The sequence below is a fragment of the Mercenaria mercenaria genome, chromosome 9, assembly GCF_021730395.1.
Source record: "Mercenaria mercenaria strain notata chromosome 9, MADL_Memer_1, whole genome shotgun sequence".
Classification (NCBI taxonomy): Eukaryota; Metazoa; Mollusca; class Bivalvia; order Venerida; family Veneridae; genus Mercenaria; species Mercenaria mercenaria.
The window spans coordinates 70,045,883-70,065,842 of NC_069369.1; the positions used below are offsets into that span (position 1 = coordinate 70,045,883).

At 34.4% G+C, this 19,960-nt stretch overlaps 1 long non-coding RNA gene and 1 other non-coding gene across 2 annotated transcripts; both read left to right on the forward strand.

The window, feature by feature from the left end:
- Nucleotides 1-2,442: 2,442 nt before the first annotated feature.
- LOC123548100 (uncharacterized) lies at nt 2,443-3,665 on the forward strand. The gene is made up of 2 exons (XR_006685816.2): nt 2,443-2,581; nt 2,943-3,665. It is a non-coding gene; the product is annotated as an uncharacterized LOC123548100 (long non-coding RNA).
- A 16,010-nt stretch (nt 3,666-19,675) lies between these two features.
- On the forward strand, nt 19,676-19,747 carry Trnai-uau (transfer RNA isoleucine (anticodon UAU)). The gene has a single exon. It is a non-coding gene; the product is annotated as a tRNA-Ile (tRNA).
- The last annotated feature ends 213 nt before the right edge of the window (nt 19,748-19,960 follow it).

A 19,960-nucleotide genomic window follows, 5' to 3' on the forward strand; every position in this document is an offset into this window, starting at 1 on the left:
GGATGCGCAGGCTGGTCTGGATCCATGCTGGTCGCACACCCACTATGTTGGTTTTCTCATGGCACGGCTCATATTATGTCGATGGAGGTTTAAAATTCGCACTTAATATATGTATGTCGACGACAGTCTTTAAAAGATATGCTATAATGTATTTATTTGATTCATCGCAAAAAAAAAACAACAACAAACTTCCTTGCACATTGTACAGATAATATGTCTAATAGGAGGACCTGTGGCCTTTCATTTTAGGAGGACCTGTGGCCTTTCATTTCAGGAGGACCTGTAGCCTTTCATTGCTTTCATTTCAGGAGGACCTGTAGCCTTTCATTTCAGGAGGACCTGTGGTCTTTCATTTCATGATTCTAACTGAATAATGATGAACTGAAATTGTGACATTTTATGTGAGGAAACGGTAATGGTAAGTCAGAAACTGTTTTGAAAAGGTTAGAAAGCTATTTGGAATTTATTGATTTCTCTACATTTGATATACAAATGCATTCTTTATTTTCCTGCAAAATATACCCATGTACGGAAGCCTCAATGGGCTTCATTTTTGAGAAAATGTTTCCTTATAGAAAATTAAGGTCATATGCCTAAATGTTTATGGTTTTGTCGCATTGAAAGTTTCGCTTTGGTTTCAACTTTTCAAAAGAACTTGGCTTTAAACAGACCCATTTTACATTTCGAATTACTTTTTGTTGGGAAATTTTACTTACTGCAATCTCAGAAAAGGTCTTTACACATACCCATTAGCTATTTGCTACTCTAGTCTAAAACACTCGCGTTGAAGAGGTAATGTTTCAGCTCGTCGCAAAGAAAAATACTTTTAACACGTATATTTTTATCGGCAATGTTTCCTATTCATCTGGATTGATCTTTTACTGCGAAAGATGGAGTAACATCAGCATAAACTTTAATCTTATTCCTTCTCTGAAACCAGAATGCCAAGCCTTAGATGAATGGACCGTAGTATTGTCCAGTGGTCCTCTACCAATTTAAGAGAGTTCAAACCAATTTATATCCTGCATCAAACGCCTCTGCTATACGTATCGATATTTTGCTCACATGTGACTGCTATGGGGGTGGTTATACTCGCTTCTAAAGTACAAAGGGATAGGGAAAGTTTACATCTGTAAGGTTTAGTCTGATTGTCAGAAAATGTATATAAGTAAATTAATGTCAACAATAAGTTTTGTGACAGACTAAAACAATTCAACCAGCAGGCCGTGTATATTAACTTTTGATATGTACAATTTATTTTTTTGTCCAAATTGAGATCGTCGCCCTGTCATAAGTACTGGACAGATTCGGCAGGAAAGCAGCTCAAATAGTAGCTCACAAGCATAATTCACAGAAAAATGAGCCGCGCCATGAGAAAACCAACATAGTGGCTTTGCGACCAGCATGGATCCAGACCAGCCTGTGCATCCGCGCAGTCTGGTCAGGATCCATGCTGTTCGCTAACGGTTTCTCCTTGCGCCAAATATGTTTCATAGTCGAAGTAAATTAACTATTGCTTTGTTAAATTTCAAGTTTTCTCCAAATTAAGATCGTCGACCAACCACAACCAATTAACCGCACCTCAAATTGTAGTTTTGAGCTAAATACACAGATATCTTCATTGCAATGGAGCGACAGGGCTTTGTAATATCCACTTAATACACAGCTCAACTTACGTTGAGCAGTATAAAAGATAAAGGTAAAGTTTCTTGTTTAACGTGGGTAGTCAACGAAAGTCCCCACCTGGAATGGATGGAACAACTTATTTCCAGCCGAGCCCACGGCAGGTGTCATATTTACCTCCCCGGCATTCAGTCTAAGCCGATACTTCTGTAAACAGTACCAATTTAAGTAAATCACCCAGCACTGAACATTAGTCGGGATATCAGCCGCGACCGGGAATCGAACCCGGGCCGCTGGCGTTGTAGTCCAACCTGCTAACCACTGCGCCGCTGACTCCCTCAGGATAGCTCTCTCTCTCTCTCTCTCTCTCTCTCTCTCTCTCTCTCTGTGCATGTGTGCGTGTGGTAGAGGCTGATTCAAGAGAAAATTCATTATTCCAAACAGAACAACCTCTCTCAAAGACACTTCTACTTACTCTGAACAGTCTGGTATACATTTTATGAAAAACTTAGGCCTATGAGGTGTAAAAACATAAAAGAAAAAATCACCAGAGGGGCAGTTTCAAAACACTTTACATGAACCTTAATGTACATATTCTGTTAAATATACTTCTAACCACACAACAAAAACAAAATTAAAAAAATAAATACTTTTGAAAAAGGAGTTAATTTCTATAAAATAGAACATTGACAGTTAAAATATATACTCTCAAAGAAGCTTACCTTTATATAAAGTATTTCCTTCTTCCGCTGAACAATTCAGTATATATTTATTATAAATATAATGTTCTCACTGGGGGCTGACGATGTCAAACCGCGAGCCGTTTCGTTACGAAGACAGATAATGGTTTCGTTGTGAGTATTTGTTTACATCTAGCGTGGCATGCATATGCGGTTTACAAATTTTAATATATTTTGCTTTTTTTCGGTATGGATCTTTGGATAGTTACAGAGAAATGGTGAGTTAATGTGTATGTTATGTTTGTGTATGCGTATATGCGGCATTTTGTTTTTTCTTAATTTTTTTTTTGTGTTTATTAGTGTTCAATTACTATGTGTTACATAAAAATCCTTGTTTATTTGCAAAACGGTATAAAAGTAAGATAAAATAATCAAAGAAAGAGTCACTTGTCGAGATACCATTGAATATTTGTTCCTGCTACAATAAGATGTCTCTGTTATTACGAAAACATTATTAAAATCGGCAATATACATCATTTTTTGTGTCTGTATTTCGCATAGAGTGTGTCTAGGTTTTCATACGAAGTACAACAAAATTGTATGTGTTTCGTTACAAAGTCGATTTTCTTTTTTTTTCAGAATCTTATGTGCAGCTATTGTGACTCTACATTTGAGAACATAAAAGACACAGTGTGTCATTGTGTTGAGGATCACCCGGCAGAAAAGGTGTCCTACATGTGGAAGTCGATTGACGGGAGGAGTAATCGCCAAAGGACATACAATGTATTGGGGGTCTAATGTTACCGGTAAAGAAATCAGTTTTGAACCCCAATCTGGGAAAATGATAGTACCTACCAAATCTTCAGCCAGCGACAGCCCAGTTCGGAAACTACACAAAATCAACACACCATCAAAATCAGTTCATCGTCAATTATATTCACAATTAGAAGTCGACCAAGAACATGTCGAAAACTTATCTTCAACTGAGGCAACCGATTCAGTTTCTGATTTATCGGAACTGTTGGACACCACAGTGTTATATTCGGATTCAGAGCCCGACATTGAGGAGTATCCCTGATGACGTAATGGCGGACACACAAACTGTACAAATGGTAGTTCAGCAACTTAAAACGTTATTGCCGTCTGTTACCGCTCATTTACATTTACATGCACACAAGTATCGCTTGTTACACACAAAGACCTGTATAAGATCATGAATTAGCAAAATAGAACGATTTGGACAAACATGATTTCGGATAAAAAATAGAGTGGCATATCAACAAGTTTTAAATACATGAAATGGATGAAGTAACTACATATTTGTATTTAAGGTATTGGACCCGTAATAGAGTATCTCCTTTTTGAAGAGTATTCAATTCCTACCATAAACCTACTTTGACTGCAATTTTCAAGGGGGGGGGGGGGGGGCGTAGGTTCAAACCCCACTGGGACCAAATTTTTTTTTCCATGTTTTCTTTTTTTCTAGAAAGTTTTTACTTCTTTCAAGACTAATCATGGATGAATTGTACAAAAGTGGAAACATTTTCACTTTAAAAGCGATTTTTTTGCTGTTCAATGTGAATTTACCTCTGAATCAGGAGGGGTAGACTTAGACATCTTTAAAAATACTGAGTTACGTGCGGTAAAAGTTCTCTATTTTGCCTTCATTCTTTAGACTACATATTGTGGAAGAAATGCAGGTAGGTTTTATTATTGCCCCAAGGTTATTTTTGAATGAAGTGAGCAAAATTCAAAACAGACCCACAGGATTCGAACTTAATTTTTCAATGTTGGAGTTAGAATTTTGTCTCATTAAATCTGTTTACTTGAGGCACCCTAGACAAAAATGATTTTTACAGTTTTATTTTGTGTTTTATAATTGTTTAACAATAGTTTGATGTTTCTGTTATCAAAATTAATGCTGTAATGAATTCTCTGCAAACGTTTTAGATAGTGGCCATCACATTGAATTTTGTCTCCTCTTCAGCGTGAGGAAATACCATAAATTATACAAAATTTACAAAAAACGGCACGATAAAAGTTGTTTAAAATTTGCAACACAGTGTGAAACATGGTCAACTTTAAGAATATACCAAGCAAATGCCATTTCTTAAACATTACTATTAGGGGTCAATACCTTAAATCAATGCAAAAAGTTACCAAGACGAATGCTTTTAAGTGAAACTTAAACAGACGAGAATGAATCATCTTTCCCTAATGTTAAACACAACAAATTAAACAAATTATATTAAAGGTCAGCACACATGTATAATTATCTAATGGCTTCAGAAGAAAACCTAGACATATTCTGTTGATGTCTTCAATAGAAAACACATACACCTTCAGTTGAAAACCCATACCTAATGCAGTGGCTTCGAGAGAAAACCCATACTCATTTCTTATAAACACGACCGAGTATTAAAGGCAATTTTTGTAAGAATAGAGGCATAAAATCAAATGAAAAACATGTACAGTCGAAAAATATGTTGAACTCGTTTTCAAAATCTGAAAGTTTAAGCACAATAATTACATTTAATAACGGATGCTTGTGTTTATCATGAATTTGCTGTATAAAACCAACCATTCAAAAAGAAACTGTCTGATTTTATTCAACACACGATCAAACAACTGCAAATTAGTCATATGTTTGCTTTGCTAACAATTGGTAAAGATTTACAGCTTACGTTTCACACAAATACTCTTTATATGCACAGTTATAAATTCCAGTAACACAGGGGTATGTGAGGCGTGTATGCAAACAAATACTCACAACGAAACCATTACCTGTCTTCGTAACGAAACGGCTTGCGGTTTGACATCGTCAGCCACCAGTGATGTTCTATGATATATAAATTTCCAAAATTAAAATTTGCGTGAGGGGTGGTCTCCAAACAGTTTGATTCTTATTTGTGCAAAGCAAGACCGTCATCCCGCCCTAAACACTCAGACTGAATCGACTCGGCAGCAAAGAACCTCAAACTGTTTCAGTCACAGTGGCCGGATATTACTAAGGCTTGCAATGTAGTGCACGGTTCTGACTCTACTTTGAGCCATATTAGGATGGTTCTGTACAGACTAAAACAACTGCACCAGCAGATCTATACATATTTCATAAGTCGTGTACCGCATTTTTCAGTAATAAACATAAAGTATATCGATTTCTTGTTAAATCTTATTTTCTCTAATATTAATCAAAGGTTTGAATATTGATGAACAAAGAAGAAAATTATACTGAACCTATTATTTTTGATTACCTCCCTTTATAGATGTTACGGTAAAACTTCATATGTAGTATTAAAAGTAGCTCTTTTCCTGTAATGTAATCATGCACAACATCTATTTGGATAACTGTTTCACCTGAATTTAACATAAAATTTAAAATTTAAAGCCGTATGGAACTTTAAATTTTGCTGTGTGTCAATTTTCACGCTCGGTTTTTTTTTTTTGGGGGGGGGGGGGGACATTTTCCCCTGAATTCATCCGAGCTCATTTAGCATAATTCAATTCCACAATTCCATAATCTAATAAATTCAAAATCCAAGATTAGCCAAGCGTCTAAATGAGTGAAATAAATGAAATGAATTCATATGTTCCTATTTATAAGCTAACCGATATTAACCTAAACTCCGAACTCGCGCAAACATTAGTAGAGGTGTAATTAAAGGGAGTTAATAAACTTTATAAAAATTCTTTTAACAGGCATGTTTAGAAACCAAATATATGGAAATATTAAATATAACAGTCAAATGCTTTTATATATTTAATCAATTAAACAAAATAATTTTTAGGGAGTTTTAAAACTCCTTGTTGAGTATTTTAATATTGGTTATATAAATATTGTTATGAACATTTGTTACCCCGAAGTTTTAATCCGAAATAACGAAAGTAGTGGAGCTGTGTCTCGGTTTCACGAATATAACTTTGAATGTTCCACTGGAACAGCAAAATATTTGGACTGTAGGAAACAGGTCACGACTGGCTTCTTCCTGTACATTATATCACTTTCATTTCAGTGCAGTCTGATTTTACGTCCAAGGTTCACGTCTGAAAACAAGCGTAATCTTCAAGACACACCCGAACACGAATTGTAAGTTTTGCTTTGTCGTATGTAATATATCTATTTTGTATAGTGTACTTTAACATAACAGGGCAATGATGGACATGTATCCGCCCACACGGGTCACCTTATATATAACAAAACTATAAGTATGTTTCAAAGTTACTGTAGCCTCACAGATAAGGAAGTAATCAAGGCCAAGATGTTCAAATCTGCACAAGGTCCGTTTCAGACGAGGAGAGTTTTGAAGTTTTTCGTGTATAAGCTTTTATGAAAACAAGTTAAACCTTTGCTTGGGCCAACTGCGATCCCCTGACATGTTTTGAACAATCTTTATACATGATCACTAGCGAATACTGAGTGCAAAATACCTAAGCTCAGGGCCTTCAGGTCTCAGAGAATCAAAATCATAAAATTTATTTTGATGTTATCCCCAGATTAACCAGCAAAGTAGATAAAAATGTATATTTAAAGTATTTTCCATTGCAACAAGGCTACGTCGAGAGGTTAAAATTAATCTCTTCAACGCGACTATCTTTCTTTCTTTGCACCAAAATTTAACTACTAAGTTGTTTGAAAAGTTCAAACCAAAGCTAGAAAATCAACGCGACAAAGCCATAAAACATTTAGGCATTTGGCCTTAATTACTTGTACTCATGAAAATATTTTTTTTTCGTAACTGAAGGCCATTAGAGGTTTCCGTTCCCATGTATATATCTTCATTAATATTTCGTTCTTTACAAATATATATAAGTATTCAAAAGCCTTATTTTTCACGTCATTAAGGTGATGTCACTTTTTGAATTTCCGGTGAATAACAAAAAACCAAAGAATATTCAGTTCTTTCCAAAAACCGTTATATCATGATTCAACCAAATAGTTTCCTTTGTCTACCAGAAAAGAACAATTCTTATATCTTGATATTGAGATCTGGTACCTTTATAACAGACAATATGCTAAAACAATAGACATTCGTATGTGACGTCGGTGAGCTCAACAAAGCAATTTCAAGCACAAATATTAATGTGGAATGTAAAGTAAGTTACACATTACAATATCCGTCCAAGATACTTTCAAAAACAATGCATTTGCAGAATAGAGAGATAAAAATAATTTTGACAGCTCGTGAAAACTAATGACAAATTTTGACAGGTGTATGATGACTTATGACCTAATTAATTTTTTTCTGTTATTTCTAACTTCCAGTTTGATTTTCATAAAATGGGTATTCTTTATTGTAGCTTACAATTCATACATTAAAACAATAAAAGAATATATCGTTACCTTACTGTCGTTTTGTCTATCCATCTCTTGTACGAATTCCTATTGTTTCAGTCATTTGTCAGTAATTAGAGCAACTCACAGTGATGGCAATCATACAAAACACATCCCTTATTTTCACATAGATATATTGAGGATTTATCTAATGAGTACATGTATTGGAAACACAATTTCAATACCGACTGTGTATTGTAATAATGCTAAACTAACTCAGCTGTGACGTCTCCTTAAGTACTCGTAAAATTAGTATATCAAATAATTATACTGTGAAATTGTCAAATATAATTCTTAAATTAACCACTTATGCAAGAAGTACATTCTTAAACTGTCTATGTATATAACCGCACGTTCAAGTTTTTTCCCTGATATTAGCTGGATAAAAACACTATTACTATAATGTTTAAACGTAAAAGTATGTTTTCAGATTGAAATATAACACGTCATCAACACAATGATATATAGGGCTTGATAAATTATGAAATAAGTTAATGATGTGCATGCATAATACAAACGGATCAACAGATTCTTATTCTGGCATGCTAGGTCTGGCTTTCGGTAACGCCTAAAAAGTTACCCTCAAGCCAGATAATTCCGTCCCTGACGAATTCTTATTTCCTTGATAGGTAGGCCTATGTGCAGTTTTGAACAATGGTATTATCGTCTGCTATAAGAAACCTTTGCAAAAGCCCGATCTTTATTACCATGGGTTCTTAGAATTTAACAGCTATTCAAGCAACCATAGTAGATATGATAAATTCAATTAAAGTCATATGTATAGTCTGACATGTGTGCATTTGCATAATAGAAAAGGATGTTTCTCTTAAACTAGTAAAGTCCTCACAGGGTCGATCTCACTTGAAAGCAGAATTCTTATCAAATAGATATCTAGTCTAGGCTCTACATACATTTTTAGCAATGCTTTCACTCTAATATCAACAGACATTACCACAAAAATTGCTAAGTTATAGATCATTGGGTCAAACAAAACACTCCTCTAAAAAAGAAATAGTCTCCAGTGCATATATCTGACTACCGGTTTGTTCGTTCGTTTGTAAGCTTGTCGCTACCGTTTCCTGATTTCATCTGAGCGCATTTAGATTAATTCCTTAATCTAGTAAATTAAAAATCCAAGACTAGTCAGGCTTCTAAATGAATGAAATAAATCGGCCAATAAATCCTTATTTATAAGCTATCCAAAACTAAACATTCATCACGCGCATTTATGGTAGATGGAATTAAAGGGAGTTAATAAACTTTAGATAAACTCCTTTAACAGACATATTTAGGTAAAGAATATATGAAAATTTTAAATTTAACAATCAAATACTTTTATATATTTAATCTATGAAACAAAATAATTTTAGGAAGTTTTAAAAATCCTTGTCAAGTATTTTAATACTGCTTATATGAATGTCGTTATGCAACTTATGCGTTACATAAATAACGTTTCAAACCGAAATAACGGTAGTAGTGGAGCTGTGTCTCGGTTTCACGAATATAATTTTCAATGTTCCACTGGAACAGCAAACTTTTAGAAGTAGGGGGAGCAGGAGACGACTGGCTTCTCTCTCTATACATTATATTACTTTCATTTCAATGCAGTCTCACTCTGATATTTCGTCAAGCTCCATCACGCCTGAAAACAAGCGTAATCATCAGCGATTGACCGAACATAAATTAAATTGTAAGTTGTACTTTAACATGGAGGGCAATGATGGACATGTATCGCTCACTCTAGTCACCTTACTAACGTAGTTATAAGAAAACTGTAAGTGTGGTTCTAATTCCCTTACTGTAGCCTCAGAAATAAGAAAGTAGTCAAGGCCAAGATCAAGCAAAGTCTCGGTTCAAGTCTGCATACACAATTGTGTACAAGGCAGGTTTCAGACCAGGATAGTTTTAAAGTTTTTCCTTTATAAGCTTATATGTAAAAGGTCATTTGCGATCCCCTGACATGTTATGAACATTCTTGGTACATGATCACTAGCGAATACTGCGTGCAAAATACCTAAGCTCTGGGCCGTCTGGTCTTGGAGAATAAAATTCGCAAAATTTATTCTGACGTTATGTCCAGATTAGCCAGGATAGTCGATAAAAATGTACTGCGAAGTATTTTTCTGTGTAAGAGGTTAAAAGTAATCTCTTCAACGCGGGTATGTTTCTTTCTAAATCAAATCGTTTGAAAAGTTCAATATCAACGCGACATAGCCATAAACATTTAGGCATCTGGCCTAAATTTCTTGTACTTGTGAAGACATTTTTTTTGGTAACTGAAGGCCATCTGAGGCTTCCGTTCCCATGTATATATCTTAATAATATTCCGTTCTTTACAAATATATAAGTATCAAAAGCCTTACTTTTGCCTTCATTAAGTACTCGTAATATTAGTATATGAAATAATTATAACTATAATTGCCAGTATAAATGTATGTTTAATTTAACCACTAAACCAAGAAATACGTTTCAATAAATATTTACTTAAAACTGAGCCGTGCCATGAGAAAACCAACATAGTGGCTTTGCGACCATCATGGATCCAGACCAGCCTGTGCATCCACGCAGTCTGGTCAGGATCCGTGCTGTTCGCTAACGGGTTCTCTTATTGCAATAGGCTTTGAAAGCGAACAGCATGGATCCTGACCGGACTGCGCCGATGCGCAGGCTGGTCTGGATCCATGATAGCCGCAAAGCCACTATGTTGGTTTTCTCATGGCGCGGCTCAAACTGTTTACATGTTTTAGTTTTTCCCTGATATTAGTTGGAGAATAAACACTATTGATGTAATGTTTTATACGTAAACATAGGTTTTCAAGTTGAAATATAGCACCCCATCATTGTAATGATAATTTAGTGCTTGATAAATTATGAAATAATGATGTCCTTGCAGAATACAAACGGATCAATGGTTTCTCATTCAAGCATGCTAGACAGACGTTCTCGTATTTTTATTGGTGCTGGAAAACTCTTGGGTAACTGTTTTGCGATAACTTGGCCAGAGCCTCGTTACCGCCTCAACAGTTCCCCTCGAGCTGGATATTTCGATCTGCACATTCAACCAGTGAAAGATACTTGATACGCTTGATAGTTATGTTAAATATGTTACCGCTTAAAGTTGAAAATTTGATCGCTCATATTATCGTCTGCAATAAAGAACCAAACGGGTTTCGTCTTGCAAATGCACGATCTGTATCACCGTGAATTCTTAAACGTTTTTCAAGCAAATACGAGTATACTAGATATGATAAATTGCGCTAGGTATATCCTGTCATGTATGCATTTGCATGTATACAAAGGGATGTTTCTTTTAAACTAGTAATGTCCTTACAGGGTTGCTGTGAGCTCATGGTTGATCTCACTTGAATGCATAATTCTTACAAAAGAGTGTACATACATTTCTAGCAATGCTAAATATCAAGATCGAGATTCCTTTGTTTGAACAGGCCTTACCACACAAATTGCTAAGTTATAGTTTATTGGGCCAAACAAACACTCCTCTAAAAAGAAATAGTATTCGCCGAAATGCATATATCTGACTTCCGGTTTCTTCGTTTGTTTGTAAGCTTGTCGCTACCGAAAAAACATACAGATGGCCATCCGAAAAGACTGTTAGTAATTTTTATTTGGAGGACAGTGCAAAAGAAGATGCTCAAAATCTCGAACTTCAAGCATCTCTGGCTCTTTGACGTGCCAGATATAAAGCACCTATACATCAGATATAAATATACCAATGTTGGAGGCTCATGGGACCTGGGCCACTTAATTGTGGTCAGTAGTGCTAAGAATTGCGCGCTGGTGTAGTACCCGTGGTTTACTCAGCTGACAAAGTTTGTACTGGTGTAACAAACATCTGTCACCAAGGATTACATACGCTTTATAATACAGTAAGAGCATTTTCTACAGCATATCGCAAGGGTTCTCGTTATATGTTTTCAGTACTTTGTTCAATTATAGTTATATCAAAATTTTACCATCCTTTGACCGAACATATTTTAACATTCATTTCCTTGTTGAAAATATTTAGACTAATAAATACTTAAAACACAATTCTGGAAGTTTATGCGACTGTTACAGATATGATTAAAAACGTTAGAAAAGGTTTTGACTTTATATCTACCGTATATATAAACAAATGAATAATTTTATTGCAAACCATTTGAAATTGTAAATCAATGCGAATATTTGTGAACACAGTAAAACCACTTTTATTCGTTTTTTTAATGAAATTGTTTTGAATGTTTCTTTGTTTAATTCAAGAAACTGAAATAATAACATGATACCTTTTTTGTTGCTAAATTTCAATTTTCACATTCTGCCCTTGTATACCTCTTTTTTAATGTCTACAACGCATGAAATATCATTCACAAAAAATTCCAATTGATTTGCGCGGAGTGTATTTATATTTTTTGTTCACGTCACGAAAGATATAAACCTTTAAATCTGCGGAGTCATAAATATGATTTGAACAAGATGCTATCAGTGCAAAAAAATATAGGTCCTATGCAAAGTTTGCACGGGATAAATTCAAGGTAATTTCTATTTGCTTCTACACTGGCGGAAATTTTGTGGGGATGTATTTTGGTCAACATTTCGGAAGATTTGCGTTGTGTTATTGTGGTTGAAGTCTTGCGGATATGAACATCGCTTTATTCTGACATTTTTGTGGTTTCAATAATAAAAAGAGAAACCCCGATTTTCTATTGATAACTTTAATGATATTAGTAATAATAATAATGGTAATAATAATAATTAAAGAATATTTACTTGACGAATTACTTCCCAGCCATCAATAAATGCTTTCAACCCTGTCTGATGATTTCTCTTTTGTATTCCGCCAAGTATATTGAATCCGAGCAAAGCATTGCTTGTTTTCCTACATAAAAGGTAGTATCATAATTCATCCGGATAATTCAACATTAATGATTTTGTTTTTTTATAAATCATGTCATTATTGCAGATGTTTGTTTCATTTCCTGTTATTTGATGTGCACTCCTATCATTTCAGTGTAAAATAGAAGTCAGGTGGCACGGACAACTTTGACGGCAATTTAAACTGTATGTTATTACACGTGACGATATACAGAAACATAAATAGTATGTCAATAGAAAAACAAGTCTCATTTATTATTTTACTAGACCCAAGGTGATGCCAACATTAACTTAAGTTCGATTTATATATATATTATATACAGTAAAACCCGGCTATAAAGAACTCGTCGGATCAACAAAAAAGTGTTATGTACTAGGTACGCTATATCCATATAGCGGACATAGCTCGTTATAATAACACCAGCTGGAATTTGAGTCATTGTTGATGTGTTTAATTGCTGCTTTATCAAAATTACATTGTAAATGCAGTTTTCAATATTGATATACAGATAAATATTTATTCAGGTTGAAACTATGAGCATAGTAATTGACACGGTAAATCATTTATTGCACTTAGTTAAAGCATTGATCTTGCAAATTATTAAAAACACATTGCAAGAGTAAAATGCCTATAGAATTGTATTTGAAAACTCTGATTGTGGTATCACTTATTACTCCAATTAAAATAATATTACAGGTCTCTGGTTAAGAGAATTGTAACTAATCATATACTCTATATCTATTACACAATATAATTGCGAATACACCATGGAAACAAAATATAATATTATTTCAAGGCTAGATATGTAGAAAGGCTATCTAATAGAAAAAAGATTGTGTATAATAACCTAGGATGGTCCGTGAAAGCCCACAAGTTTATTTCGAATGGGGGTCGAGGAATATTATACCTAACACTGGTAATATAAGAAGTTCAACAAACATAATATAATAAAATTGCGAGAGCTTAAGATAATTACCGAAGACAAGGAATTTATATTGCGTTTGGTAAATTTATATAATACGATTACCCTATAGTTTATAGACTCCCACTTGCAACATACTGGATGAAATATTCATACGAAAACTCTAATTGGAAATTATTCCAAAATATTGTTGGGTTTTTGAAAGTGATGAAAATGCCAACTCGGTAGGCATAATTATGTACCTCTAAGTTAGTATAAGGTAATGTAACTTATATATTGAGGCATTTCTACGGATGAACTACGCATGCCTAGTGAGACAACCTTACTACTGATTACAACTCGTACGTTTAACTGCCCTGTGAGATACCCTTATTGCTGAATATAACTCGTACATTTACCTACCACGTGAGACAACCTGACTGATGATTATAACTCGTACATTTACTTATCTGTAAGACAACCGTACTGCTGATTACAACTGGTACTTAGTATATTGCGCAGATGTAAATTTCAGATATGTTTGTTTAAGATTATAACCTCTTTGGTGAATATCTCATATCATTTCAAAGATGATCCTACAAATAGTGCAATTACTGTAAATACTGTAAACGTGTAAATGACCGACTCTTCAAGACCTGTTTTCAATTTTAATAGTAATTTAGAGTAGAGCGCTCTATATCCTGTAGTCCACAGATGAATGAAAAAATAACTCCTGTTATTTTATGCAATGTAAGTTGTAGACCACACACTTTTCAGGTTTTGCAGATGAAATGTTACTACTGTAGACATTTGTTAGTCATTATCAGTGTCAGTAGAAACAAACCTGATACATTAAAATATTAATTCTTGAAGGAAGGTTTCATAGTCACAGTCTGTTTCGGACTTTTGATTTTTTCCCTGCCACCTGATGAAAGTTTTAGGTGAGGGCATTTATTAATGTTGGAAGAGATTGTTACCCAACCCTTTTGGCTTTATTTCTGTGTGCTGTGTATATTTTCTGTTCTGGTATTGTAAATATGTAAAGAGCAAATAAAATAATTTTAAACTAAAATTTTTTCTACAACGAATAAATACCGTGTAAGTTCGAAATATTACAACAGATGCAATAGTTAAATAACACATCGTCTGTTTGTTATCTTATTTATTTGTTTTTGTGGGGTTAACGTCACATCAATTCAAGAATTGATATTATGGAGACTTTCCAGCTTTTAATGTTGAAGGAAGACACCAGGTGCACCTCCACAGACGTTATTTCATCACGGACGAGCACCTGCGTACAACCACCGACCTTCTAGACCAGCTGGATGGCTTCCTCACATGAAAAGTTTTATGAAATCGTCTGTGAAAAGATATTCTAACACCAACGTTAATGTACAATTTTATTCTTTTGAAGACTTATCATACCTTCCTACGTTGATAAATAAAAAATCATTTAAAATACAGAATATGTAAAAATGAGTTAACCATACTTACCGATTCGGAATAAATAGTTAGGTACATGGCTTAGTTATCACACGAGATGCATGTGCTGATAATGATGAAACGACCATACTGTTCGAACTAAAGAAAATATATAATGATGGCAAAAATTGGCTGCAGTTACTCAATGAATATATTTTCAGACCTACCAAATTTTGTCTGTTCCAAAATATCACACTTTAAAGGGTGACTGATTAGAACTTCTGCTACGTGAATATGTAGTAATATATACTGAACAGAAAGTGAAAACAAACTGCTCTAATATATTAGATAACTATTTGATCAAGGACTTTTAGCCCATATTTAGTGTAATATGATGCTTAAAGTTTGCAGTTTTATTGGAGAAGAATATCAACAACAATTTTACGGTCAATGTAAGTTAAGAGACCCCCTCATATATCATCTTACCATTATGATTTCCACATGACCTGTCTCGGAAATATTATAACAATGACAAAGTGATTGATAAATTCTGTGCTTGCAGAATACAAACGAATCAATATAAATTCACTTGGAAATTGGGCTGAATATTTTGCCATAAAAGATATTACCATAAAAGGTATGACTTGCACTTTTGATCACTTAAAATGTCGTCTGCTACTGGAAATCAAAGATAACTCATTCTGAAATTGAAGAACATTGAGAGTTGTTAAAAGCGATTGCAACAAGTGTGATAGATACGATTTATACCTTAAGGTTTTTACCATCATATGTTTGTTTCCTTGTCTAGAAAGTGTCATTTAAAAAGGAAATATCTCCAATATTGTTGTGGACATTTGAAATAATGTTTTAAAGCTGGAACACATTAACAATTATCCATACACTTTTATCAAAGACTGCAAAAACAAACTTTCTTGTTTTTAATGACTTCCAATACAGAATAATGTGGAACTACTTTCCAAGCAAGATTTTCAGATTTTTAACGTCAGAAACGGAGATATTTCAATGCTCTTTAGCATATGAATATAAACGAAATTCAAACTTCAAATAAAGTATGTAAGTATATTTATAAATCAAACACATAAGAATAGAACGCAAACGAGCGAAATAGTAGCAGATCCGATTTGATTGCGCAGGTTAATGAACGGTAATAAAATGTGCAACGTTAGCGGAATTCTATTTTGCAGAACTTAAATAACCTCAATGCATGATCCCAAAGGACCCGGAACAATAACTATACATTGTACAAGTAATTCAATGTTAAAATTAATATGATACGTGTTATGTCTTCTATGCAATCAGCTTTTATTCTAATCCATTTGATAATTGACTTTCATGAAATGCTTTGCATTTTAGATGCTGGCATTTTGATAAATATTCATCACAAAGATGTCAAAGACTTCTGCAATTTCAACAGGTATAGAATTATTGGAAAACACGTTTGAATTCTAAATAGAAGGGAGCTCTTTGTAATTTGCCAGATAATTCTTTAGAGAGGTTTCATGTTACCTAATTCTGAATGTAATTCTGTAATATTTCCACTGTAAATAAATTGTAAGGCTGTTAAGGAGAAAGTAAAGTAATATGTATTAACATGAAAAGGTAATCGAAGGTTAGGCTGTTATTATAAATGAGCATTAATCACAGGGTACGTTTGTTTGAATTTTTTCTTAAAGCTACACGCCCACAGTTTATGTGATTTTTTTTTAAATGTTCATTTCCTCCAAGTTTGGTATAAAATATTTATATGACACTAAAATGATAAAGTGAGTGAAAATAAAAGTTAGATATTGGTAAATATGCAAAGAAAATTTCAATTTTATATAGCTTTTCAAAATCGTTGCAACGGTTTACTATCTTCTGAACAATATTTTTGGTTATTCATAAGAATATCTTGCTAAAATGTTATGTCAATAGGTTTGTATCACCCGTCACTTACAGAATACTCACTTTTTATTTCTGGGAGAAAATGTTTTTCGCCTAAAATATATGAGTTAGTCCCTTTACATTGTATTGAATCTTATACGACTTAAACTTCAAATGCGTCTGAGGTCACTCTTTACACAGTTACACGACATTTTGAAAAAAAACAGGTATGCACTTGATATTACTTATATGCTTTTGACAAACCGCATACAAACTGATATCTACAAACAGTAGAATTAATTTGGTCTAAGATCAGATATTTCTATTTTTTGCCAAGTAAATTACATGTATATCCTATTAATGATGCACATTTATTTAATTCAAAATAGCCCGTAAGCTTGTTTGTTATGAAGTAATTCATCATTTCAAAACTTTCAATTAGTATTGACATGTAATTATTATAGCCAAAAACGATGGCTTATACGATTTTATAAAAATGACCAAAACTCTTTTATTCAGTGCATCAAAGAATCAAGATCATCCAGTTTTATATTTCGAAGGCATACAATTGCATTTGACATTTTTGTATTACATTGCATGGCTCCTCTGGAGCATAGTCACGTACTTAAAACTATGTGCAAGTGTGTTGACCCATGATACTCGGCGATCATATAATCCTGGAATATTTTAATGAAAGCTGGATAGTATGACGCATGGAAAAATGATAGCAGTGGTTGCGGAAGAAATGGCATTGGCTGTCTATGACAAAACAAGCAGTTGTACTGCTTCTGTCTTGAATGTTTGAGCTTTCCTCTTTGATTGTCTGACGGAACAAGTAAAATACTCTGTAATAGGCCGTTCCTAAAGACAGGGGAAGTGAGCTTTTGTGATATTTGTCTTCTGGTCCGTTTCGTCTGATCCTTAGTGGTTTTTTTTTCTTTTATTTAATTGCTCTGCTTTGTGCAATGGCAATGAGTACATGCGTAAATGTTTCTTTCTGTTATCTATTGTATATTTTAAACGATCATTTTTTATGTTTTTATATACTGTGAAATCATTACTATTCGTGGGGGACAATTTTCGAGAATTTCGAGGTTGAGTCAATCCACAAAATTTAATCCCAACGAACGAGTAAAATTCCCATTCATTTTATGATCAAAAGTTGAAATCCACGAATTCTTATCCCCATTGTCATTTTGACCAAAACCACGAAATTTCATGGTTTCACAGTATTTTGCCTTTATTACCATTACGCATGCAAGGGATTTACTTAGCGGAGCTAACTTTTATTTACACTGTGTTGTGACTTTGTTACACTATTGGAATTTTCTCGTAATTAAACAGGTTAAGCGCACAAGTGCTGTTTTAACTCAGAGCTTTTGTGACATTTCAATGTCCGTCGTCCGTCGTGCGTCGTCCGTCCGTCAACATTTTCTAAAACACTCTTCTTGAAAACCACTGAGCCGATTTACACCAAACATCACAGGAATGATCTTTGGATGTTCCCCTTTCAAAATTATTCAAAGAATTGAATTCCACGAAGAACTCTGGTTGCCATGGCAACCGAAAGGAAAAATGTTCTTGTCCAAAACCGCAAGGCATAGAACCTTGATATTTGGCATGTAATATCATTTGATTCTCTATGTAAAGTTTTCAAATTATGCCCCTTGGATGAAAAGAGGCCCCGCCCCGGGAGTCCCAAGTTTAACATAGACTTATATAGGAAAAATACTTTAAAACATTCTTGTCTGAAACCACAAGACCTAAGCCTTTGATATTTGGTATGTAGCATTGCCTTGTAGTCCTCTACCAAGATTGTTCAAATTATTACCCTGGCGTGATAAGAGGATCCGCCCCGGGGGTCCCACGTTTTTCATAGACATATAGGATTTAAGAAAAAAAAATTCTTGCCTAAAACTGCAAGGCCTAGGCTTTTGATATTTGGTATGTAGCATTGCCTATTAGTCCTCTACTACAACTGTTCAAGTTATGCCACTGAGGTGAAAGAGGCCCTGTCCTAGGGGTCCCAATTTTTACATAGACTTATATAGATATAGGAAAAATCTTTGAAAATCTTCTTGTCTGAAAGTTCAAGGTTTTGGCCTTTGATATTTGGTATGTAACATTGTGTAGTGGACCTCTAACAATAGTGTTCAAATTATACCCCTGGAGTGAAAAGAGACCCCGCCCCGGGGGTCACATGTTATATGAGTTATATTATGAAAACATACTTCAAAAATTATCAGATCATATTTCCTAGACAGTTTAATTATAATTACCTGATGACCCCAAGTGATTAGCGATCACCTAACTGTGACCTTGACCTATTGACCTACTTTCTTGTTTTTTTTTCGATACAGCATTGAAATTTGGATGACATATACAGTTTTGCACACTGATCTTAAAACTGACTTTCAGTGACCATAAATATGACCTTCTGACCTAGTTTTGTAATATTTTAGCACCAGTTTGACATTTGAAACATGTTCATACAACTGGGAAAATATTTCAATGCTTACTTACATTTGACTTTCTTACCAGATCTCTTACACTTGTCAGTGTAGCTCACATGACTCAGGTGAGCGATTCAGGGTCATCATAACCCTCTTGTTTCCGCTAACTGTACACATCTTTTGCGTCTTCTCTAAATCTTCTACAGATGCATCATTAGATGCTTCATGCAGACTACAAGATTTACGCCCTAACAGTTTTAACCCTCAATCTGACTAAAGTACATCTCCAATTAACGCTGCGCACATTGGATAGAAAGACGTGCTATTGATAGCCTCGTTCTGACGACCTTTCTGCTAGCCAATCAGAGCTCTTACTTACAACATTTTGTATGTGAAAGATCTACATTTATGCTAGGTTTTTCATGTTTCATGCGCCGTCGTGTTTTGAGATGTATCATATGTCACGGTACGGACTTGGTCACGGAAGGGGAGAATGTGTGCCAGGCAGCCAGTTAGCTCAGTCGGTAGAGCACTCGCTCTATAAGCGCGGGGTCCCGGGTTCGAGCCCCGGACTAAATGCACATCTATCTCACCCTGTGGCATTCTACACTATTTTGATGGTTCAGCCAAATGCTTGTTGGAACGAGTCGCCTGACTGGTTCAAATAAAAATAGATTTGCGAATATAAAAGTAGCAATACCGGAATTCCAAAGTATAAAGAAGATAATAGGTAAGGGTAGATTTGAATGATTCATTCTCAGATCTTTGAACTTTTTATTGAAGAATATCAAC